Source organism: Phacochoerus africanus, chromosome 9, assembly GCF_016906955.1.
Source record: "Phacochoerus africanus isolate WHEZ1 chromosome 9, ROS_Pafr_v1, whole genome shotgun sequence".
NCBI lineage: Eukaryota > Metazoa > Chordata > Mammalia > Artiodactyla > Suidae > Phacochoerus > Phacochoerus africanus.
This window is the reverse complement of record NC_062552.1, coordinates 20,142,018-20,167,910: the sequence shown is the minus strand read 5'-3', so window position 1 is coordinate 20,167,910 and position 25,893 is coordinate 20,142,018. Positions and strand designations below refer to the sequence as shown.

The window sequence follows — 25,893 nt, the reverse complement described above, 5'->3', positions numbered from 1 at the left end:
GGATCTGGCCCAGGGTTTGGCCTCAAGCTAGCCAAGTGACCTAACTCTGAACAAGCTACTATCTCTGTGGACCTCAATTTTACCCAAAATTAAAATAAGGGGTTGGAACAGGTCTGACTTACCTGTCTATGCTCTGGGTCAAGGACCGCTGGGGGCTATCCAAGTTCTAGGATAAGTTCTTGCTTTGTGTTGACTGCTAGATGTGGCAAGTCACCAGTAAATATTTCCCAAAGGGAATTAATTCCTTTTTGGGTCCTTGTTACCCGGAAAGACAGGTGCTCCATCCATAGGGGAGAACAAGGAAGTCACCGGAGTCCTGTTTTCTCTTCTGATGTCTAGTTTCAGGGGAAGCCTTTGGACTCTGACACCTGTGCAAATCCATTTCTTTCCACCCAGTTATTTATGTCATTATGCAGAAATGAAATGTTCACATACAGCCTGTCAGACCAAATCGCTTCATTCTTCCTGCAGTCCCTTTATTGCAAGTTGTAAGGCTTTAGCAAAGCGTGAAAGGAAACGAACATCCCTCGTTTTTTTCCCACAGATGAATACGTGGCTACTTCCAAACAACATCCATTCTTCTTCATGTCACCAAGCACCAGCTGTTGCAAAACTCTGAAATGGGCCACACCGATCTATTATAATGACGTATTTCTACAGGCAGAATAATGGTGTGACCATAATTCCTACAATGGGGCCACTTTTGGGGCTAAGAGCAAAGATGAGTCCAATAAGCAGCACCAGCCCCACATGGTCCAGGAAGGTCATGCTGAGCGGAAATTTCTACCCAGATCTCTCAATGCTGGGGTGTCACAGGTTTTGCTTGTGACACGCTAGGGAAGGGACCTCTGCTAGTCATCTCTGTCATATGTATGTTTTCAGTGAATTCACCAACAGGAGAATGATGGTCATGAAAGAGTACAGAAAACATACAACATGAATGTAAGGGTCAAGTTAACCTGGTTAATTAGCAAAACATCTCCTGCTTTCCTAACAGAAGGGCCAGCCAGTCTCTTCCTCAACATGTACCTCAATTCACAAGAACCTAATTCTAGAAGGAAAAAAATAACAGGGTTAAGAGGGATCTGGAGATGGGCATATCCAATTCTTTTATTTTGTATGAAACAGACCAGAAAGAGTCAAAAAACTGTCTGCATTTATCAGAGCTCACTTTTTTCCTTTTTTGGTTTATCTTTAATTTTTATTATAACTACAGTTGAATCACAGTTATGTTAGTTTCAGGTATACAGCAAAGTGATCAGGTATGCATATGTATAAAATGTATATTATGTACATCTATACATATTGTGTGTGTGTGTATATATATATATTCTTTTCAGGTTCTTTTCCACTATAGGTTCTTTTCCCACTGTTGGTGGGACTGTTAAGGTGGTACAACCACTATGGAAAACAGTATGGAGTTGCCTCAGAAAACTAAATACAGAACTACCATATGATCCAGCAATCCCACGCCTGGGCATCTATCCAGACAAAACTTTCATTGAAAAAGATACATGCACCCCTATGTTCGCTGAAGCACTATTCACAATAGCCAAGACATGGAAACAACTTAAATATCCAACAACAGATGAATGGATTAAGAAGATGTGGTACATATACACAACGGAATACTACTTAGCCATAAAAAAGAACACATTAATGCCAATTGCAGCAACATGGATGGAACTAGAGACTCTCATACTAAGTAAGTCAGAGAGAGAAAGACAAATACCATAGGATATCATTTATATCTGGAATCTAATATACGGCACAAATGAACATTTCCACAGAAAAGAAAATCATGGATATGGAGAACTGACTTGTGGTTGCCAAGGGAGAGTGGAAGGAACTAGGAGTTTGGGGATAGTAGATGCAAACTATTGCATTTGTAATGGACAAGCAATGAGATCCTGCTGCATAGTACAAGGAACTCTATCTAATCACTTGGATGGAATGTGATGGAGGATAATGTGAAAAAAAGAATATATATACACAAACACATACATACACATATATCTATGTATGTATAACTGGGTCACTCTGCTGTACAGCTGCAATTGACACATTATAAATCAACTATAAATAAAATTAAAAAAAAAAAAAAAACACATGTCCTTGGACAAGTTCAGTGGAAATAGCAGTTAACAACTGGCTATATGGCAGAGCTGGAACACAAAATAAGTTTCATTTTTATCAGAATCTAACGCCGTAATCCCTTCCCCAAGCTACACCATTTCAACTTGTCAGCCCACGCTTCTTGGCCCCTATATCCTCATCTTCTCAAGCCAAAGAGACATAAATGCCCCTTTCTTATCCTCCACCTTTTTGACATTAGCATTTTCATCAAATAAAAAAGTACACATTTTCTTTCCTGCTCTCAGATCAAATTTATAAATATTCCTCCTCTCAGCAAAAGTGTGTGTGGCATATGGTAGGGGGATTGACTTAGATCTAATACTATTACATAAATAATTGGGTCGAGATCTATTCTTCATTAAACTCAGCAATAAAAAACAGGGAAAGGGGAAGAGAAAAAGCATTCCGGGTGATTACATTGAGAAATATGGGTATGCCTATCTTTCCAAAAGGATAGCTGGAGTTCCAGTGGAAATGAATCTGACTAGTATCCATGAGGATGCAGGTTCAATCCCTGGCCTCACTCAGTGGGTTAAGGATCCAATGTTGCCGTGAGCTGTGGTGTAGGTCACAGATGCAACTCGGATCCAGCGTTGCTGTGGTTATGGTGTAGGCCGGGGGCTATAGCTCTGATTCAACCCCTAGCCAGGGAACCACCATATGCCATGGGAGCAGCCCTAAAAAGACCAAAAAATAATAATAATAATAATTAATGGAGAGCTGCAGCCCATGATGGATGGTTAAATCAACCTGGCAGAATTTAACAAGCATGTTAAAACAACACACTGAAATAGAAGTGAAAAGACGCAAGTGCAAAAAAAAAAGAAGCAAGTGCATGGCAAGTAGAAATCATAAGCACTGTCTCATGAAACTTTTGTTTCAGAGATCTCAGTGCACATGACCCACATGCACGCGTGTGTACACACGTGCTTGTGCACACACATAGGGGCGTGCTTCTCAATATAAAACGCATTTCTTCTCTGGGTCCGGGTTTTGAAAATTTAATAAAAGCTGGTTTATGGCACCACCTGCACCTGTAAGCATGATCAGCCACAAAGCTATGGAAGAGTTGAGACTGCATGGTCAGATGGCAAGAGAAATGCCAGCTTTGCCATTTTGTAACTGGAGAGAGTGTGGGCAGGTTCCTTTAAATCTCTGGCTGCAGTATCCTCACCTCTAATTTGGAGACAGCATTTATCCTTATGGAAGAATTCAAGATAACCCATCAAGTGCTGAGCCTATAGCAGACATTAATGTAAAAAGGAGTCATTACGACTGACCTTATACTTAAAGAATATGGCTCTGAAAGGGATCTACAGGGGTTTAAAAAAAAAAACACCAACACTGAGCTCTACAGAGAGTGTGATCTTGCTAGTTAGAGACAGAGCCAAACCCAGACACCCTGTCTCCTGTTCACAGCACATCATCTCCAGGATGTAGCTTGAGTCAGCGCAGGGAGAGATTATTCCCATGGTAACTGTAGCCTCTCTGAGAATTAGAAGAGAATTCCCATTTCCGGGTGCTGACGTGGTGAAATCTGATATAGAGGAAGAAGGGGCTTTGCACTCAGACCCACCTGAACTCACTTGCCAATTCCCCAACTTAACAATCACGTAATCGCTCTGAGTCTTAATTTTCTCACCTGTAAAGTGGGTATGGCACAAGTGCTGTATGAGTTGTGAGGATTAAATGGGGTGGCTTGTAAAAACCCTAGCACTCTCTTAGACCCCATGAACTGAGGATGCCAACACCCGGCCAGAGAGTTCTATACACCATCGCCCCCCCAACATCTGTTGCCAGAGGTCAGGCATGCGTCCATTCATTGGATGCTGGAGTTTTACTGCCCAGTTTGAATCCTGACATCACGACTCACAAGTGCGGGTGATTTGGGAAAAGGCCTCTGTGTCTCACTTTCCTCATCTGTAAAATAAGGGGTCATCTTACATACCTCAGCGGGGGCTGTTGTGAGGATTATTTATTAAATGACATAACATATACAGGATGCTTAGAACGGTATTGCTAATAATAAGTGCTAGCATCATGGTCACGCATCTCAAGAGACTCAGTGACCAAGTGGCCTTCTTATTCTTTGACCTTCTGGTCTCCTTTGTCATTCCCTGGGCCACGTCACTTAAAACTGCACCACCTCTAGTGTGTCTAACTCACCCATCTCACTCCCTGACCACAACCTTCTATGTCTCCTTCAGTGTGATCCAGAGGGGCTGGCATCACTTAGGAGATTCGGAATCTGGGGCCCCACTCCCAAACCTACCGCGTCAAAATTTGCAGTTTAAGAAGGTCCCCGGGTGATTTATATACATGTTACAGTTAGCGAAGCACTTGCAGCTTTTCCTCTGCACAGCTGTGCCCGCCATTCTGCTTCTTGTCCTCTGAAGCTGCAGGTCACTGACCGTTCTGCATCCTTCCAGCCCATCTTCCTCCCACTGAAACCCCAATGAAATCATCCCTCCCTGGTTAATACCTTCAGCCTGTGTGTTCCATGTCCTTTCATGACGCCTACAGACCCAAACCTCAACCCTGGATGAACCCACAAATCTGCCTAGCCCAGGCTTGCACTGGCAGCTGCCAAGCACAGCTGGAGAAGAGATGTGACCCACACACAGATGCTGCTTCCTTCATCTGGGAAGACGACTTCATCCTGCTCCTCGGAACACACAGAATTCTTCAGCCTGGTATCGTTGGCCGTCCCATCCCCCACCCCCTCCAGCCCTCCACATCTGCCTGTCCCTGCAGCCACATCTGTCCTGCCCTCCTCTCTGAAGCACTGGAGCTGAATGTCCACCCCCTGGCCTGGGCTCTGGATTATATCCCACCCACCGTGGCCGGAACTTTATGTGACTTCACCACGACTTCCCTTCCGCATCCCAATGTCCGATACAGAGATACCAAGAGCTAGATTTGCATCCTGGCTTCCGTACCCCTCTTCTAGCTCCATCTAACTCCCCCCTTCCCCTGAGCCCAACTTCTCAAAAAGGGAGCTGCACTTGATGTCTTCATTTTTCTGCCTCACATCCACTCCACTGTGCAAAAGTGGCTTCTGTGCCCCAGCACTGAGATGCCAATCACCTCTTGGTGGCTAAGTCCCGTGTAGAGTTTTCAGCATTTCCCAATGAGCTTTCTCCTCGGCCCTGGGCACAGCTTGCATCAGATTTCACAGCTGAACTAGACAGACCTCCCCTTGGAACTGGCACAGCCCTCCTTGCGTGGAATTCTCCTTTCCACAGGTTTCCCTCCCACTGCCCTGGTCACATCCATTTCCCGCCCCCCACTTCCTGCTACCTTCCATTCCCCCTCGTGACTTCATTGTATCTCAGAGGACTCCCAAGTTCATGTGGCAACCCGATCTCTCTTGGATCATCAGGTCTATCAACACCACTTGGATGTCTCTCTGAGCCTTAAACTTGGCATGGTCTCCGCCAAATTTGTGATCTTTCTTTCGGAACCTGCTCCTCCTCCAAGAGTTTAAGCTCCCTAATGAGCAGGGCCATCTATATGGTTTTTCAAGCCAGAAATCCGGGCATTGTCAATGTCGGTCTCAGCCATTCACCAAGTTCAACGCAATCTAAACATCTCTTAAGTCCATTCGCTTCTCTCCAGCTCCAGAGCAATGACTCTATTCCAAGCCACCATTACCTTGTCCCTGTACCCCTGGTAATAGCTTCTCCATAGATCTGGCCTCACCAAATCAACCGCCGATAGAGGATTCCTTCCTTTTTTTTCCTTTCTTGCTGCCCGGCGGCGGCAGCAGCACATGGTGGAGTTCACGGGCCAGGGATCTGATCCCAGTCGAAGTTGCAACCTACAGTAACACAGCTGTCACAGCTGCGGGAACGCAGGAGCCTTAACCCACTGTGCCAGGCCAGGGATCAAACCTGCATCCCATGCTTCAGAGATGCTACCAATCCCACTGGGCCACAGCAGAAACTCCTGATGGAGGATCTTGATGTGATCTTCTAAAAACCCAAACATTATCACATCACTTCTCTGCTTCAGCTCTTCAGCGGCTCCGCATGACTACACTGGTCCCTGCCTCCACCGGCAGCCTCATTTTACTCCCTCTTCCCACCCCACCCCCCTGCCTACTTCTAGCCACACTGGCCTTCTGTTGGTCTTCCCAAGGGCAGGACTCCCACCCCTCCTCTGCTCTAACAGCTCTTCCTCCCCGCCTTTCTGTATCTCCACCTGATTCACACCTACTCATCCTTCAGATCCCAACTTAAAGGACTTCCCTAAAAAGTCCAGACTCGAGCAGGGCCCATGATCACATTTTCCCATAGCATTTGCACACTTGCTTAGTAATACCAACAAGTGCTGGGGGAATGTTATTCTGATATCCACCAGCCCCACCACGCTGTAAGGGGCCCAGGAGCAAGGACCGTATCTGTCTTAGTCAAAATGTAGTGCTCCTCCTCTCCCGCCTTCCAGCTGTCAAAACTCAAGATTTCAGGAGGTCAAAAAGTCACGACAGTCTGTGGATCCAATTACAGAAATTCAGTTCTGCCCGTTCATTCCTGACGCCTACCGTATAATTGACACATCCTCCCTATTTAACAGTCATATCCTATTCGGGAAGTACCTGAAAATTCTGCTGTGCGCAGCTCACCTCAACCCACTTCAAACACATCGACTAGCTAATCTCCAACTCACCTGCCAACACAAAGAGAAATAAAACAAGGAAAAGACAAGCCTAGCAGAGGAAAGGTGTAGAAAAGCCAAACGCTGCCATCTCTGCCTTTTGCCTACTGTGTTCAAAGAACTTCTTTACTCACTTAATTCACTACAGAAAGACTCTAGCCTTCTGCAAAGTCTGGGGATGTCATTTCGAACGCAGTGGTGGCAGGCAAAGCAAAATCCACTCTAATAAATGACTTCAGGTGTCCTGTGGCTCTCCAGACATTGGTTTTGCCCTTGATTGTGCCTAGAGACCAACAGAGTTAAATCCACAAAACTACACAATTCACAAAGGGTGGGTCAGGGTATTGATGGGACAGACTCCACAGAAAGGATCGAAAAATATCACGTTATTTTAGTGACTATTAATAGACCATTTAAAAAGAAGGAAATTTATCTTTAAAAATCAGGGCATAATGAAAGGATATGCAGAAGAAAGGAAAACTATTTTTTTTTTTTAAAGAGCATGTTTTTCTTTCTTGAAGCTTCAGATACATGAGATTTGCTATGTGCAAAAGTGTTTTTGCACAGGGAACATAAAAACATCACTCATCTGGTTCAAAGAACCCCACCTGAGCGTTGTGCCAAATGGCTCAAAGTTTCAAGATAAAGCAAAAGTTCAGGGCAGAGCTTCCTAAGCCAAGCCCAGCCTTTGCACAATGGGAGGAAGTGAGAAGTTGACATCCTTTAAGCACGAACACTGCTGCTGCTGCTCCGACCTTTACTGAAGAAAATAGCAACTGGCTCTCTGCACGGCTGTGCCTCCTCCCTGCCTCAGTGGGAACCACCAAACTGTAAGTGACCCCTTTATTTATTTTATTTTATTTATTTTTTTGCTCCCGACCACTCCCGAGCTTTGCCTCTCCTTAGCTATGCCAGAAAGAGGCCAGATGCCCCAGTCTGACATCAACCACTTCCTAGGGCCAGACAGGAACTTTCTGCCTCTCTCTTTCTTGATTCCTATTTCTAAAACTGATCACCTCTCCTTCTAAGGAGGCAAACTACGGTTGGCCCCTTCGCCCATGGCCCCTGCTCCCAGAACACACGCACAAACTAGTGCAGCCCAGCTCCACAACCCAGACCATCCCTCTTCTGCCTTGAGTGGCAGGACAGCAAAGGACTGGCTGGTCTGCAGAAGGATCAGCCCAGACTGGAGCCTCACGTTCCTTTTTGAACTTGTCCAAATACAACCCCTGGAGCCCTGGTCCAAAGTTTCTGTGTGGCCCCTCAAGAGTAGGAAAAAAGAGGAGCGGCGGCCCCTTGCAGAGCCAGCAGAAATCAGAGCTGCACCCAGGGGAATCTCAGAGAGGATGCAGGATTATATCAGAAGATGGCTTTGTGTTTCTCTACCTCTTGCTAAAGTGAATTTCATTTTGGATTAGCACTCTTTGGTTCCAAAGAAGTGTAAATTCTCTTTTTAAATGCACCTATCCTATTCACTTCTATTATTTATGATAATTATCATTAAATATTTAAGTCATTCATTCATTCGATTACTATGGAGTGTTGACCTTGTAGGAACAGAAGATAGAGAGTAAGGATAAAAAGACATAAAGCCCTGCCTTCAAGCAGCTTATAGTCTGTTGAGGAGGCAGACTATACACAAATAAGTAAAAATAAGGTACATCAGATGGTGATAAGTGTTATGAAGAAAAACACAGTAGGGAAGGGTAAGTGATTGCTGTATGGGGTTGGGGAGAAGGGTGGTGGGGAGCTGACATTTTTAAATAGTTTAGTGAGACCTCATTAGGAGCTGATGCTGGAAAAGATCTAACAGAAATGAAGGTATGAGCCATATGAACATCTTGGCCAAGAATGGTCCAGGCCCTTGTCCAGGAAACGGCAGATGTAAACAGCATATTCCTGGGGCAAGAACATGCCTGTGGTAACCGAAGGATAAAGACGTGCTCATGGTGACTTGAGGAGGGGAGGCAGGGGTCAGAGAGCTGCGAGATCGGTGAGGGCCGACAGGCCACTGTCCACACTTGAGCTTTTACTTGCAATAAAAGGGGAAGCCACCGGCAGGTTTTGAGCACAGGAGTGATGTGACCTGACATTTAAAACGATCTCTTTGGAGTTCCCGTCGTGGCGTAGTGGTTAACGAATCCGACTAGGAACCATGAGGTTGCCGGTTCGGTCCCTGCCCTTGCTCAGTGGGTTAACGATCCGGCGTTGCCGTGAGCTGTGGTGTAGGTTGCAGACGCGGCTCGGATCCCGCGTTGCTGTGGCTGTGGCGTAGGCCGGTGGCTACAGCTCCGATTCAACCCCTAGCCTGGGAACCTCCATATGCCGCGGGAGCAGCCCAAGAAATAGCAACAACAACAACAAAAAAGACAAAAGACAAAAAAAAAAAAAAAAGATCTCTTTGAAGTGGGTGGGAGGACAAGAGGGAAAGCAGGGAACACAGTCAGGAGGCAAGTGGAATAATTTGCAAGAGAGACAGAGATGGCTGGGACCACAGTGGTCAGTGGGAGTGGTGAGACGTGGCCAGATCCTGGTTATCCTTTGATGATAAGAGCCCAAGTGGGTTTGTGGGCGCGGTGAATCTGGAATGTGTACTGGTTATTCTGCTAAAGGCAACAGTTTGGTTTGTGCCCATGAAATAATTACATAACAACTGAAGATGGTACATGATTAAGTGACTACTGGACTGGGCTAGGTGAGATGTGACTTTAAGTTAGAAAATAATTGTGGAAGAAGCACAACTTGGCAGCAAAGAATTGGTTCCAGGCTTTTCCAAGTGTTATTCTGAAAAGCCTGCATGTTCTCAGTAGAGAAACAAATGATGCTTTGGAATGAGTGGTGCTTTCCTGCCCAAATACCTTTGGCTTCTTTTAATAATTTCTATTTAAAATTTAATAATATAAAGTCAAAAATTCTGAGTTCTAAAAAGCAACTTGGGGGAAGCTGAGGGGAGGAGGAGGAAGGGGATTTTCTTTTTGCCCTTTTTCAGTTCCTCCAGAGTAGTGTTGCTTCATAGAACCTTCTAGAAATGTTCTATATTTGGACTCTCCAGTATAGTAGCCACATGAGGCTATTAAGCACTTAAAATGTGATGAATGTAATTAAAATTTTAATTCTAATTAATTTTAATTAAAATAGCTACTTGTGGCTAGTAGCTACCCTTTGAACCATACAGCCCACCGCAGAGCGAAACACTATACTTTTGAGACTGAATTAAAAGGATACATACAAAATAGAATTCTAAGATCTTAAAGTATACATTCTTATTTTTTATTATGCCCTACAGTCACCATCTAATTCTATCTGAAAAGAAACAGTAAATGGCTTGCCTTTAATCATTTTTCAACACATTTTCTTAGTTTTTGCCTGCACCTCTAATATCTTCTTGGCCATCATTCTATCAATGACATTCAAAATGAGATTTCCCTCCCTGACACGTATTCAATGCTAACATTTCAAATGCTGCATAGAAGTAAAGAAAGATAGAAGGTTCTTATTATAACTGAACTTCCCTCCTGCTCTAAATTCCAAGCATCTTATAGCATCAGTTATCTCATTTCTCATCCCAAGGTGAATGAAAGGGCTGATATTAGAATCACCATTTTTCTTTTTTTTTGTCTTTTGTTTTTGTTGTTGTTGTTGTTGTTGTTGTTGCTATTTCTTGGGCCGCTCCTGCGGCATATGGAGGTTCCCAGGCTAGGGGTTGAATCGGAGCTGTAGCCACCGGCCTATGCCAGAGCCACAGCAACGCGGGATCTGAGCCGCGTCTGCAACCTACACCACAGCTCAGGGCAACGCCGGATCCTTAACCCACTGAGCAAGGGCAGGGACCGAACCCGCAACCTCATGGTTCCTAGTCGGATTCGTTAACCACTGCGCCACGACGGGAACTCCAGAATCACCATTTTTCACCTGAGAAAATCAAGGCAGAAGAAGATTCAAGGCAGCCCATTGCACAGTGTAAATCTATAGTTTTGTTGGAAAAGAGCAAAAATCAGGAAGGTGTAACAAGGGAAATCAGTGGAAAATGAGGGGGAAAGAAGCTCAGTTGTCAAACACAAGCGAGCAGAGACGAGAAGTGCTACTTGGATGAACAGGATTGGTGTCAGTGTCTGTCCTTTGTGCCCTGTGTCTTAGACCTTCCATGTGTCCCAACAATGCACCTGAGGCAGGATGCTGGTGAAGAGAAAGCAGCATTCAGGCTGAGGCTCCATGAGTGAGGTGGCCTCCAGGTAATGATGCTGGCTTATTCGTCAGCAAACCAGATCCAAATGACAGGACAACATTCTCGAATAATCTCCTAACCCGACAGCTGGAAAAGGAGCTTTCATTAATCTAGCTTTTGAAACACTCGGGCCAACCCCAGTTATATCACTAAATTGCATGACCTAAGAGATTAACAGGGCAACTCAATCAGTTTAGAGCTGACCTTAGAACGAGTCAGTTAAATTCCTTCATTTTGAGAATGGGAATATTAAATCCCAGGGACACTGTGATGTTTGCAAAAGAACATGATTTATATTCATTTTACAAGCAAGCAAGCCTGAGTTCCTATGTCACATATAACTGATGTGGTGCTGTGTCGACCATAAGCAGTTAAAAGAAGTCAACTATCCTGACTTTTTACTCCAATAGGACTAGAGGATAATCAATGTTATATTATAAATATATACAACATATATAACATAATATATATATATAACTCAAAATTTTTCAAGTACATGTTACTGCCCATGAAATAAGCTTAGTGGAAACAAATCAGACTAGCAACCATGAGGACACAGGTTCAATCCCTGGCTTTGCTCAGTGGGTTAAGGATCCGGCTTTGCAGGGAGCTGTGGTATAAGTGGCAAACACGGCTCAGATCCTGTGTTGCTATGGCTACGGCATAGGCCAGACGCTACAGCTCCGATTGGACCCCTAGCCTGAGAACTTCCATATGCCACAGGAGCAGCCATAAAAAGACCAAAAAAAAAAAAAAGACCAAAAAAATAAGCATGAATATAAAGAGTACTATTCAATATCCAGGAAATGCATAAAATTAGAATGACCTTTATCACAAATCTTGGAGTGTATGTTTCTTGGAATTTAGAAGGGCCTCCTTAGGATGCTTTGGTCAGCTTGGTCTTTTCAAATGCAATTTGAGCAATGTTTCCTCTCAGGGAGCGGAGACATTCAAAAATCCCACCCCCACCCACCCCCCACCTTAGTTGATAACACAAAATGCTATACAGAAGCAGGGACTTGATGCGTGTTTCCGGATGCCAGTGAAGATGCTGGTGGTGACGGTGTTTTAAATGCTGAAGTGGACTAAGGCTACACATTTCCTGCCCAGAAGGTTGCCAGCTGTGTGGCCTCACTTGCCTATCACCGTGATAGCCCACTGTCAGAGAAAAAACACATTTCCTTCTTCAGTGACTTCTTTTTGAATTCCCCAAATTACAAGTTTTTAAGGCACTTCAAAAGATGAGTTCAAAAAATTCCCCCTTCTTAATCCTGGGGAGGATTAAAAAAAAAAAAAAAAAAGGTTGGCCAATACCATTAGGCACAGCCAGAGGCAGGGACATAATCTGTGGAAAGCATTTTTAGGATGAGTCAAGATTCCATCTTAACACTCAAAACGTCCTTTTGATTTCCTGAGAAACCTGCATGGCAGGGAGCTGCTTCCAATTCTTCCAAAGACATGCAGGAAGGAAAAGCTTCCAGGAGGATGCGTGTTGGTCTAACACAGAGGGAACACAATCAGGATGGGCTCACCATGGCCTTGACCTCACAGGCTTTAGGCTTTTCACTGAAAATGCCAAGTGAGTCTACCATAGATGTGCTAAATCAGCATGATTTACACATAAGTGATTTTAAGGCAAAGAAGTAAAGACAGAGAGGAAAAGAAGGACAGACATGGGAGCTGCAGAGACATACATACCGCGTGACTTTGGCATGTCGGACAATCCCTACAGACCCAATTCCAGACAAATGCCACAGTGCTTCTCAAGACAGACGTGCCCAAGCCCACTCTACTGCTTAGCACCTGGGTTTTGTGCAAATTATCTAGTCTCCCTACACCTCACATCCTCAACTGTGAATGGATACAATAGAATATTCACTTCCTATGAGGGCTATAAAAATTAAATGAAAGGATGTATGTAAGAGCTTTTCGGCACAGAGCCTAGCCATCAAAAACAATTCAATAAATATTACCTGTCTAAGGATAGTAACAATAGCAGCCACGGTTCAAACAGAAACAGTAGATCTCTGAAGGGCCATGCTAAACTATTTTTAAATTCCCATAACACACCAATACATCAACTGAAATTGGAAATAAAATTTCTTCCTGGCCTAATTTGGTTTACAGGTTCTCTATGATTATATGAAAGACCAACACAGAAAAGATTCCATCCAAACCATCTCTATACACTAATGTTCATTTCAAATGTAATAAATTAACAGGACTTTTCTTTTCCACTCATTAGAACTCAGCCTGTCATTATTTTCTGAACGTTCAGGGGCTAGTTTGATTTCTGGTTTCAGTACCTCTGCCATTTTTACAAAACTTGCCAATTTGCAACCATCTTCAGAAACCTGACTCACACCCAGTCCCCAAACACACATCCATCCCCAAGAGAAGGCAGCCATTCAGGTCTCCCATCAGCATCCCTGGTCAAGGAGACCACGGCTTCTTTAGCGCACAGGCAGGTTTACCTCTACGTTCCAGCAGAGCATGAAGACAGGAAGCTCGGAATCCCTTGTTTGCAGATGTACCTGAACCATGGTCTCAGTGGCTGGGCAGCCCCTGCCATTGCGTTATAACTGCTCAACTAGGGAATTCGGGCTTTTTCTAGCCGCAAACACTGGCCTGACATTCTGGACTGCTCAGATCACTATCAAAAGGTATCCTTCAGATGCACATCCAAAGATATGCCTCCTCCCTACACAACACTTTACAACTACTCTTCCTCCTAAGAACTGTCAGAAAGGGAGGGAGGGAGGAAGAGCTTTTTGAAGTCTGCCGCAAACCAGGAATGGGCCCTCATCTTGCTGCATTTAACATTATACAGAAAGTTCCATAATCTTCATGTCATAGACGAGGAAACCTAAGCTCCCACGACACTGAAAGACATTAGAACCTGAACTCACCTCCATCAGTTTCTAGACCCAGGTTCCCAGCAGCCCCGGAGGGGAGCCCCTCACTGTCACTGCTCATCGTAACTCCCCCAAACCAAGTTGTGGGGCTTGAACCGTGGGTCACCCAATTTACCCAGAGACGTCTCGTGTCAGGTGACAATTTCCCTGCACCTCGAAGAGCTTGTTCGTGTCACACTTCACGGACATGGTGTCTGGCAGAGAGAAGGCAACTGCCTGCTCTCCATCTCCCAACACATAACCTGAAGACAGCAAGTGTGTATCCTCCACATGCGACCATCCCATAAAGAAGCCTCAAAAACATCAAGCTTTCCAAAACTAAATAGCAGGCTAGTTGGTAATTAAAAGATGCTCCAGCCTCTCATCGTAAGAACTTCACAACAAGAAGAGGATTAACCCAAATTAAGGACGCTACCGACACTCTTATGTAGGGAGACTCGTGGAGAATTCAAGGAATACGAGTTATTTCAATATACGTGCCGGTTTCTCTACGTGTGTGTGTTTGTGACTAAAGAGGTTCCTTTGCTGCTGGGTCATTAAAGACACATGTTGGGACCTCGGATTTTGAGCACAAACGAATGAATTATCCTCGTTAAAAATTCTTAGATGAATAGGTCCTAGTCACCAGAATCACTGGGTCTCACTATTAGAGACACAAAGTTCCAGCCGCATCAGAAAAATATTCTAATTGTCTTGTTCTTTAATTTGTAAACAGTTCTTCCTCCAGCCATGCCTCTCTTGCAGTGGCCTGATATTCAGAGACAGGACCCCTTTTTCTGATTGCTTAGAAGATGAATTCTTTTTCCCCCAATGCTCTTAAGAGATCCTAATTTGCTCTCAATGATAGCATCGATATTAAATGATAATCCAGGAAAAGGTGTGTACATCTCTCCTCCTACCCACCCTCCAGCTATGTGAAGAAATACACCCCAGTTTATTTCAAATTTGTGCATATGTTTTAAGCAAGTGTATCTGCCTAAAAGGTAAGATTTTGAATTTCATGGATTCTCCAGGAAAACTCCAGCAGAGTGAGGGAAGACCTAAGAAGGCATCAGACGGAAAAGAAAGGATGGCCCATCCCCAGTCCTCTACAAATAAGCCAGACAACAAACCATCCTTTACCTGGATCAGCAGCACCAGACAGAGGACCCCAGGGTGCCTAAAAATGGTCCCCCGGCAGGACACTGTGATGACCAGACCAGTGCCCCTCAGATAACCAGCGGTAGAAGTGCACGCAAAAAGGCCCCTTTCTTTGTTGGCAACTGTAGCTGCAACTTTCGTCACTTACCCCCTGCCACTTTAGACTCATCATCTACCCCAGACCACACTCTGAATGTCCCCCCTCCTGTTGAGAGCTTGCCCCCCACCCCAAGGTCTATGTGCTGCCACGTCCCCAAACCATCCGGATTTCTACTGCAACCATCAACTTGACGATGCCCTTGACATGAGCTGGGACCAGGAAGCCTGCATCCCCCCGACAGACACCACACGTACAACCTGGCAACCCACCTGTTATGACCGCTTTGCCAGCAGGCACTTGTTTTGGTGGCGATGTGAAAAATAACAATGTTTTTGAGAGCAGAACCTAGACTCACTGGGCTAGAAAGAACTTGAAGACAGGCCTGCAAACCCTTTGCTGGACCGTTTGCTCCTTGAGGGCAGGACCAGGCCTTAATCATCTTTACCTTGCGAACACACTTCCCCCACAAAGCGTTGGCTGAATGGTGGTCTCATCCATGAAGCCTCTCTCCTGGGCTGGCTATTTAGAGGAAAAGTGTTCATTAGCTAGAGACAGGAGAGCTTCAAGCAAATGGCTCCGCGAAGTGAAGGAAAGGCCGGACCAGCCATCAGATGGTAAGAGCCTTGATGTCAACTCAGCCACTAAAGAACTCTATTCCTTGTTGGGCGAGCCACCTAGCCTCACTGAACTCATTTCCTGAGCTTCCCAGACAGTGACCATGAACAGTCGTTCTATACTGTTAAGTTAAGGAGGAACTTCCTTTAGTTTCCTGTTGACACAAAATCCAGACTAAGTTACTCTGAGTTAGTGAAACCACCTAAAGACCAAGAGATGATATTTACTGATTGTTCTGGAACGCCTTTGCCCCTAGGGCTCCAGGAAGCAAGGCTGTGGGTGGCTGGAAAGAAGACCAATTTCTTCCAGTGCTGTAGTTCTGTGACCGAGTGAGGACTTTTCAAAGCATTTCAAAAATGTTCTGATCCTTCCATGAAGTTGTTTATAATGCTGGGGCTTTTCTGAAATAGACAATCTTTTAAAAGAAAGAAAGAAAGAAAGCAGAGCAATTTTAATTTTTTTCTCAAAAGAAATGGGACAAAGCCCTCCAGGCAGTGCTGTCAAAATAAATCTGCTCAGCTTTTGCACCAGGAGTCTGCATGCCCTGAAGGCGACGAGTTTCAAATAAAAGCCTGAGGGTTACCTTTCTCAGTCAAGAAATAACCGCAGTGCAGGAAAGACTCCCAGAGAAGGGGGAGACCCGGAATGGGATTTAGAATCTGTGACATACGGAAGTCACAAGGGCCGCGCCGCCCCCCCCCCCCGCCCCCCAATGATCAAGGTAGCCACCCAGAAGAGTCAACACCGCAGCTTCATCACCCTGCTGGCAACTATCTTCCTCTCGCACATGTCACCTCAACAGGACCACAAGTGCAACTGCCCTATTTCCTCCATCCTCTCGATACACTTATCATCTGTGACAGCCACTTTAGAGAAATGCTAATAAGCAAGGCTCAGGCCCCGGACTGATTCAAAAAAGTAAACCAACATATGGGTGATCGCCCAAGAGCTTCTAAATCATTCTCTTACATGTAAATCAAAATACATTTTTCATTAACAGGTTAGATAAATGAAGATGAAACCCCCTTACCTGTCATTTTCTACTAGAAGAGGCATTCTTCAGCATTCTTTTTTTTTTTTAATTACTCAATGAATTTATTACACGTATAGCTGTACAATGATCATTTGAGTGATCGATCTTATTCAGAGATAGCGATCAAGGAATGGCCGCAAGGAGGGTCAACTGGAAAGAGTTGAACTTGGATTTTTTTTTTTTTTTTTTTTAATTTACAAAGCCTATCCCACCCCAAGAAGCCAATGGACTTGGAGTAGGAAGTTTCTAAACTGGCAGTGGTGCTACACATTCAGCACAGAGGATGCTTTTGTTCTTGAGGTATGAATATTCTTTGCTCTGTTGTTCAAGCAAGGCTGATGAACCATGTCATGGGGGCCCCTTGTTTCTGCCTCCTTGTACACCCTCCCTAATAAGCTCTTCACCCCATCCCTGCCACAACAGTGCATATTCCTAAGGCAATGGGCTTGGGGGCAGCAAAGCACAGAAACGTACCCACATTGTCACATTGATGGAAACTGCCTGGAGTAGGCTCCTGGCCCTGCTGAAGTTTTAATTTGCACTTTTTGTGATGCACTGATACAATGAAACAAAAAATGCTGGAAAAGATAAAAGGGAAGAAAATGTCGAAGGAACAATATTTTTTCAGTGGTAAGATGCCTTGGGAAGTGTAATTAGACACACTTTACCATACCATTAATCAGAATTTGCTTTATGGTTAGAGAAAATAACCCCTGGATACATTTCCCCCAAATTATTTTTCTCCACTAAGGCAAAAGAAAATCAATCTGTAAATAGGTAATGTTTACTTGCTGGAATCTTTTATCCTGTCACACATACTCCCCAAAAGCAACTATTTCCGTGTGTAAGGGTTTCTCTGAAGTAAAATTAGATACATAGCTTTGCTTTACTGAAACCTTGTATTTCTTTTCTTTTCGTTTTAGTCTTTTTTCCTTTTCTAGGGCCACTTCCCACAGCTTATGGAGGTTCCCAGGCTAGGGATCAAGAGCCAATAGCAGCTGCAGACGCTGGCCTACACCAGGGCCACAGCAACGCAGGATCCAAGCCAAATCTGCAACCTATACCACAGCTCACGGCAATGCCGGATCCTTAACCTGCTGAGCAAGGCCAGGGATCGAACCCACAACCTCATGATTCCTCGTCGGATTCGTTAACCACTGAGAACAACGGGAACTCCTGAATCCCTTTATTTCTAACCACTCCAGTAAAGTCGTTTATATTAAAGCATTGATTCTTCCAAGAACTCACAGTGGCTTTGTCTGTTAGGCTGGCTTGGGAGGAGATCAGGACTTCATCACCCGCAGAACCCCAACCTCTTGGCACAACAGCTGCCACAAACTAGCAGCTTAACATAAATGCAGAGGTTATTGCTCATAATTATAAATGGTATCTCAATTTTTTTTCCCATGAATCCTACAGATGAAAAAAATGTTTTAAACCTAGCCTAACCAGAATGATTACCAGGTTTCTGACTTTGCCGCTTCCTAGTTATGGGATTCGGGACACATCATCTCATCTCTCTGTGCCTCCGTTTCCTCTTCTATAAAATGGAGATTAATTATAGCCATTGTCTACCAGCATCGTGAAGACTAAATGAGTTAATCATGTAGTACTTTCTGCCGAATACCATGTCATCATTGTAACCATCATTACCACCGTTGGAAAGAAGGACAAAACCGGGATGGGAAAGGCGCCAGTCCCCAGAGAAAATAACTACCACGTATCATGTTCTGTGAATACAAGTTCATTAACACTGGATAATGACAGGGCGATAGGCAGTAAAATGTAAATGTAGAAACGATGTGGTGGTACATGGGTGTTCACTGTGACAGGCTCTCAAATTTTCTGTATGTTTGGAAATTCTCATGATAAAATGGTGACAGAACTGGGTAAGGGAAGAAATATGTGAAAAAAAAAAGGGGGGGGGGGATTAGCATGGCAGATCAGTCACCCTACCCTCACCCCAAAGAAGTCTTATTCATCAACAACAAGAATGACAGCACAATAATCATGGCCATGATCTTTGGAGGAGTCTCACCTCCTGTGCTCTGCCCTTTTAAGTCAAGAATCCTAGAAGGAAGCTACACTAAGGATCATGCTCATTTCAGAAATTCAAAGGCAAGAACAGACAGAGAGACCTGCTGGGGATCATATGGTTGATAAGTGACCATCACAAAGAATTAAAGCATGCTCTTCTGCATCCCTCCTGCTGCCCGTAATTCTACCAATTAATGTTCCCTCCGTGGAAGAAACCTCTCTCTTCTTCATCATTGTCTCCCAGTGTCACAGATCCTGACTCACAGCAGGCACATAAAGACTGGGGAAGGAGTGGGATGGAGGAAGGAAATAGAGGAGGATGGGAAGGTGGGAGGAGGAGAACGTTCGTTTTTGTTGCACTTACTACATCCAAACTCTACCTGATGTAGTGACTGGAAAGAGCAACCTTTTATTAAAATTGTGTAATGCTTTCTGATTATAGAAGTAAGACATATTTATTACAGCCAACTCTATTACTTCTTATCCAAAAAACCTAGTTTCCTATATTTCTTACATGTGGATAAAGTAGCCCTTTTCTTCCCTCAAGAGAGACTTGTGATCTCAATCACCATGAGATATATTCAAATGAAAGGTGAAACTGTCCATCATACAGATCTGAGCCGTTCGGTGGAGGTGGTCCAGATGAAAGCACGCAGGAGAGTGAGAGGTTTGCAAAACAAGTCACAGAAGGCAGAGCTGCTGGAAGTAGGTCTACTTAGCATAGAGGAAAAAAGACATAGGGACAGCAGGAAAACAAACATTCTTCAGATATTGACAAAGCTGCATATCAGAGGGAGTCAACTTTTTTCTATGCACCAGCGAGGACCAGTGTGTAGGAATTACAGGAAGGAACATTTTAGGTTTGGTATTCAGACACAACACCACAATCAATTAAAGGTTGTGGAAAGAACCCTTCTAAGAAGTTCCCTCCCCACCAACACCCTTGTCAAGAATGTGTGCAAGTTTAAAACAGATACCTTCAAAAGTCTTGTCCAACTCTGATGCCCCATGAGGGCATCACATGGACCAGGATTAGCAATACATGGCGTAAGTAGCAAACTACCACTGCACACAAGGCACACACACGCGCGTGCGCACACACACAAGAACACACACCCCTGAGTGAGTCACAAATTTTTTAAAACTAGAATTACACAGTAAGAACCATTCTCTTAACTATTACTGAGCCTCTCACACAGACTCTGGAAGAAGGATGCAATACCCTAGGGACAAATGTTTTAGTTGAAGTTACGATGCCCAAAAGTGAAAGGCAACATTTTTTTTTTTTTTTAACTGCTCAACGAGTCCAAACTCCTGATCCTTCACTAACTAGCTGTGTAACCTGGGGCATGCTGTTGCATCTCCGTTGATATCAGTGCCCAAAAGAACTTAGAATGGGATTCAATATGGTAGCCACTTAGCCACATGCTCCTTTTGGAGCCTTCCCCAATGTGGCTAGTGTGACAGAGGAATTTTTAATTAAAATACAATTCTTTTTTTTTTTTTGTCTTTTTGCCATTTCTTGGGCCGCTCCTGCGGCATATGGAGGTTCCCAGGCTAGGCATCTAATCGGAGCTGTAGCCACCAGCCTATGCCACAGCCACAGCAGTGCAGGATTCGAGCCGCGTCTGTGACCTACACCACAGCTCACGGCAACGCCAGATCCTCAACCCACTGAGCAAGGGCAGGGATTGAACCCTCAACCTCATGGTTCCTAGTCGGATTCGTTAACCACTGCATCACAATGGGAACTCCTAAAATACAATTCTTAATTCTCATTGTAATTTATTACATTTAAACTGCCACACAGGGCTAGTGGCTACTGAATAGCCAAGCTCTAATGATTCCTGAAAACTATGGCAGAAGAGAGTAAAAATTCCAGAACTTCATTCAACCCATCATCTTGAGTAAGATCTCAATACCATATAGGCAGCTGTGTGAGGAGGAAGGGGGATGAAATTCTGAGACCCAACAATAGAAGATTAATTAGGGCTCCTGCCAGCTATTGCCTCTGCAGGTTGTCCTCCTTCTGCCATCCCAGAATAATCAGCCCAGTGGTCCTTCATCTTTTCATATCCAGAGCTAGAATCTACATTCAAGTGTGGCAGTGTATTTTTCAAAGGTCTCCCACAAAGATGACTTATGAAGGGCCACGCCCTGTTATCGGCCAGTAAGAGCACCAGCCACCTACCCCTAATATGAAGACATTAGTGAAATATTCGAGAATAATAGTGAGTCATTAGTGCAAATTACTGAAATAAAAGGTTTTCTGCAGAGTACAAACAGCTACCTCTGAGAGTAATATCTCTTATATGAACACCATCAGATTTATTTTAGGCTTGTTTATTTCAAATTATACAACTGACCCTAAAAGCTCTTTCACATGTTTGAAAACATACAAATCATGAGAGCCAAAAATTTTGACCTTCTAAAGCGTCATCTCGGTTGTTTCTTTAAGAAATGTAAAGAGTCTAGAAAAACTCCCAGATAAGGTTAATCACAGGCATAACTCCAGAGCTTTAGGAGGAGCTTGGAGACAAATTACTAACACATATTAGTAATATCGGTCATTACAGAGGAGTTTCTGTCATGGCTCAGCGGAAACGAATCCGACCAGTATCCATGAGGATGCTGGTTTGATCCCCGGCCCCTCTCAGTGGGTTAAGGATCCAGCGTTGCCATGAGCTGTGGTGTAGGTCACAGATGTGGCTCAAATCTGGCATTGCTGTGGCTGTGGTGTAGCCCAGTGGATACAGCTCTGACTCAATCTCTAGCCTGGGAACCTCCATATGCCATGGGTGCAGCCCTAAAAAAAAAAAAAAAAATCATTATAGCACTGGAAAAATGAGACCTCAAAATAGCAAATGTAGGGAGAGGTTCTCTTGTGGTGAAGGGGGTTAAGGATCTGGTGGTGTCACTGCAGCAACTTGGGTCAACGGTGTGGCCCATATTTGATCCCTGGCCTGGGAACTTCCACATGGTGCAGGTGTGGCCAAAACAAACCAAAAAACCAGCAAATGCGAAAGGGTAGGGAGCCTACTCATAATCACAAGGTCTATTTTTAAGAAAAAAAATGACAGCATATCTAAGAAATCATCATTATAATTATATTACTCTACTTTTGCAATATTTTAAACTCTTTTTTTTTAAACTAGGCAATGACCACCAGAAAGATCTTACCAATTACAAGCCAATCATTTCTTTAACAACTAAGTGGAGGCTCCCTAGCATACAACACAACATCACTGGGTAGCCTCATAGAGGAAATTGTCCTGTGCAGAAAACCAGATGTCTGTTGCTGATTCTTAATTCCTAACCTGCATTCTGCTGATACTGCATACCGCTCGTAATTACCGTGAGTCCTACATCCAGAGAACAAGGCAGACGGAAGCTTCATTGCTGCTGCCCATACCCGCATTAGCTTGCCTTTCCCTGCTTAATTGGCTCTGATCACTGGGCAGACACTGAACTCCCTGCCTTTTGCTTTTCACATGCTGACTCAAGAATTCCCAGCACTGGTATTCATGTGTCAGAGTGTCTAGAATAAAAAAGCACTGATATTCAACTCCAGCAATTACTCCATTTTAGACTCTAAGTGACCCATTACTTCCAATCTCACTTAAGCAGCTAACATCTTTTTAACACTTGACTTAATGATAACTTGAGGTTATAATATATATATTTATATATATATATGAGTTCCTGCCATGGCTCAGCGGTAACAAACCTGACTAGTACCCATGAGGATTCGGGTTCAAAGCCTGGCCTCGCTCAGTGGGCTACGGATCCAGCATTGCTGTGAGTTGTGGTGGGGGTCACAGATGTGGCTTGGATCTGGTGTCGCTGTGGCTGTGGTGCAGGCCAATGGCTATAGCTCCGATTCAACCCCTAACCTGGGAACCTCCATATGCTGTGGGTATGGCCCTAAAAAAGACTGGTGTGCATACACACATATATATATATATATGACAGCACCATAATTTTTTTAAACATTTAATGAAAGGCTGATGGACAGATTCCTTTAGAGTTGCCCAAAGACCCTTTCTCAGTGTGCTTGGGACAAATACCCTGAACTGAGTGGCTGAAACACATGTTTATTTCTCACCTTCCCAGAGGCTGAGAAGTCCAAGCTGAAAGTACCAGCCAATTTAGTTCTTGATAAGGGCCCTCCTTTTGGTTTGCAGATGGGTGCCTTCTTGCTGTATCTCCCCCCACCCCCCGCAGCAGAGAGAGGAAAGAGCCAGCTTTCTGATCGCTTCTTCTAAGGATTCTCTTCCCATCAAGAAGGCTCCACCGTCCTTACATAATCATTTTCCAAAGGCTCCACCTCCAAATAACATCACATTGAGATTAGGGCTTCAACCTATGAATTCTGGGAAACCCAAACATCAGTCCGCAGCCAACGGCATAGAAAGAGTGAAGGTTCTTCCTCTTGTTGGCACATTATCAGGGATGAGAGGAGCACAGTGCATGGCACAATTCCAGGCACTTGGCAACGGCTGAGGAAAGCTGAAGCTGCAGGCATGGTCATCTGGATTTCCCCAGCTGTAGAGGGAGGAGAGCCCCAGGAATAAGGAATGGAAGCTGAATTCCCCTTCGGCTAATTGTTCCCTCCATTCAAGGCAAAGCTTGACAAAGTAAAGGGAGAAACCCACATCTAACGCTGAAAAAAGAATAATGCCATTGTCCAGCTAAATACCTTGGCAACCTGCAGTAATAATATAACAGGAAGCTTCATTCCTATCACAGAACTTCGACTCTTCAAGCTTCAATTCCTATCACAGATATTTCAACTAGGGCAGTTGTCACCAGAAGGAGCACTGGCCTTTTTACACTTTCTAGCCTGAGTGCTCCTGGAGTTCTGGAGAACAATGCCAGCCCAACATGTAACAGGCTGTGGATATCAAAACTGTTTCTCAACACCTGCAGACACATGCTAGGTGTGATGCTACAATCGCAAAATGATTCCTAAGGTCTGGAGCCCCACACACCTAGATTTGCTCCCACCTGCCCCTCTGTCAAGCCCCCACCCCCACCCCCACCTTTCCCCTTATTTCCTTTTCATTCATCCAAAAAAATATCCAAAATCACAGGGTCCTCTGACGACTCTTAGCCAGAAGCCAAGAAGTCATTATACCTACTAGTTACAGAAGCCCATAGTCATAACTGGTGCTTACTCTCCAGGTCATACAATGACTATTTGCTTATGTTGTTCTCCCAAAGCCTCATTCTTATACTAAAAATATTCTAACTGTAATTATCAAGTCATCACCTTCCATATGTGTAGCTGCTTCACTTCGATTAGAAGTCACTGTAGCCACAAAACAAGTCCCTTTGGGTTCCATCCCTCCATCTCATAAGGCTCAACATCTTCACCAGCTGCATCTTGACAATGGCTTGCTGAATTGAACAAAAGTAGAAATTCCAAACTCTCTGACTTCAAATTCAAAAGATGGTTATAAAATCATAGCTTAAAAAGCTGCTGAGGAAGTTCCTGTTGCGGTGCAGAGGAAACAAATTCGACTAGTATCCATGAGGATGTGGGTTCGATCCCTGGCCTCGCTCAGTGGGTTAAGGATCTGGCGTTGCTGTGAGCTATGGTGTAGGTTGCAGACAGGGCTCGGATCCCATGTTGCCGTGGTTGTGGCTGTGGCTGTGGCTGGCAGCTGTAGCTCTGATTCCACCCCTAGCCTGGGAACTTCTATATGGCCATGGCTATGGCCCTAAAAAGAAAATAAAGAAAGGTGCTAAATTGCAGAATATACACTGCTATTTAAGAGTTTGTACCTCCTCTATTTAAAGAAATGTAGACCTCTTAGAAAATTTGGAACAATTTACATTGATGTTTCATTTGTCTTGAAATAGGGATGGTGAGTATAGTTCCTGATAAACTGAGCAATCTGGTTAGTCAGACTTTGAGGTTTCTGCACGTGCTCTTCAGAATTATTTCAGGGACTGCTGAAGAAAAGCCACAGCCCAAATGCTGCAGTTCCCTATTCTTTGGTTCATACCAAGAATTTTTCAAATGTAAATCTCCAAGTATAAACAATTTTAACTTTCCTTGAACCTGAGTATTTAAAAATATTTAGTCTGGCCCAGCTAGTGAGGGCAAAGGTGATATATTACCTAATCCCACAGGGTCTACTGTCCGTTTTATCTAGATATTGTATTATCTGGTATTGTCCTGATTCTCACCTGTTGCTTATTCATTTCATGCAGATTCTGATTGAAAAGTAGATCAATAATAATGGCCAATTTTTATATAATATTTACCATGCGCTGGACCTTAGGCACTGCTTATATTCATGCATATGATCCCCATCATGAGCCTAGGAGACGGGTACTATTACGTCTCCAAGGCCTCAGAGAGACGGCTTTTATTTTAAAATTCTGATTCCATACTATACCAGCCAAGTTCAAGTAAAAACAAAGCTCAGAGGAATGAGAAGATAAATTCCATGTCCTCATATCAGACCAGGGTAACTTATTTCCTACTGCACATGATTAAGGTGATTGGCAAAATAATGAAGTGTATTCATTCCTGGGCTATCTGCTCACACCAAATCTCCAGGTTAATCTCACCCCTCGGTGTCGGAGACATGCACCCAAACAGATACATCCAGGCATTGAGTTACCCAGGCTTGGGAGAAAGAACGAACTATGTACTAGAGCAAGCCCATGACAACTTGCAATCCAATTTTTATTTTATTTTATTTTATTTTATTTATTTATGGGCCGCACCCGAGGCATATGGAGGTTCCCAGGCTAGGGATCAAATCAGAGCTGTAGCCGCTGGCCTACACCACAGCCACAGCAACGCAGGATCCAAGCCAAGTCTGCGACCTACACCACAGCTCACGGCAAATATGGGATCCTTAACCCACTCAGCAAAGCCAGGGATCAAACCAGCATCCTCATGGATACTAATCAGCTTCATTTCTGCTGAGCCACAATGGCAACGCCGAAATCCAATTTTTATATGTGCTATTAATTCCATCACCTTCCTTACCAAAACTGCTAACAAGTGGCAAGTCAG

At 44.1% G+C, this 25,893-nt stretch overlaps 1 protein-coding gene and 1 long non-coding RNA gene across 4 annotated transcripts in view; one reads left to right on the top strand and one right to left on the bottom strand.

Moving 5' to 3' along the window:
- Positions 1-25,893, bottom strand: part of CARMIL1 (capping protein regulator and myosin 1 linker 1) — a 313,277-nt gene that overhangs the window by 195,954 nt on the left and 91,430 nt on the right. The gene's annotated exons all lie outside the window — the stretch shown is intronic.
- LOC125136359 (uncharacterized) overlaps positions 7,492-25,893 on the top strand; it is a 67,078-nt gene continuing 48,676 nt past the window's right edge. The window contains exon 1 of the long non-coding RNA XR_007137165.1: positions 7,492-7,622. This is a non-coding gene — a long non-coding RNA (uncharacterized LOC125136359). The remainder of the gene's footprint in view (positions 7,623-25,893) is intronic.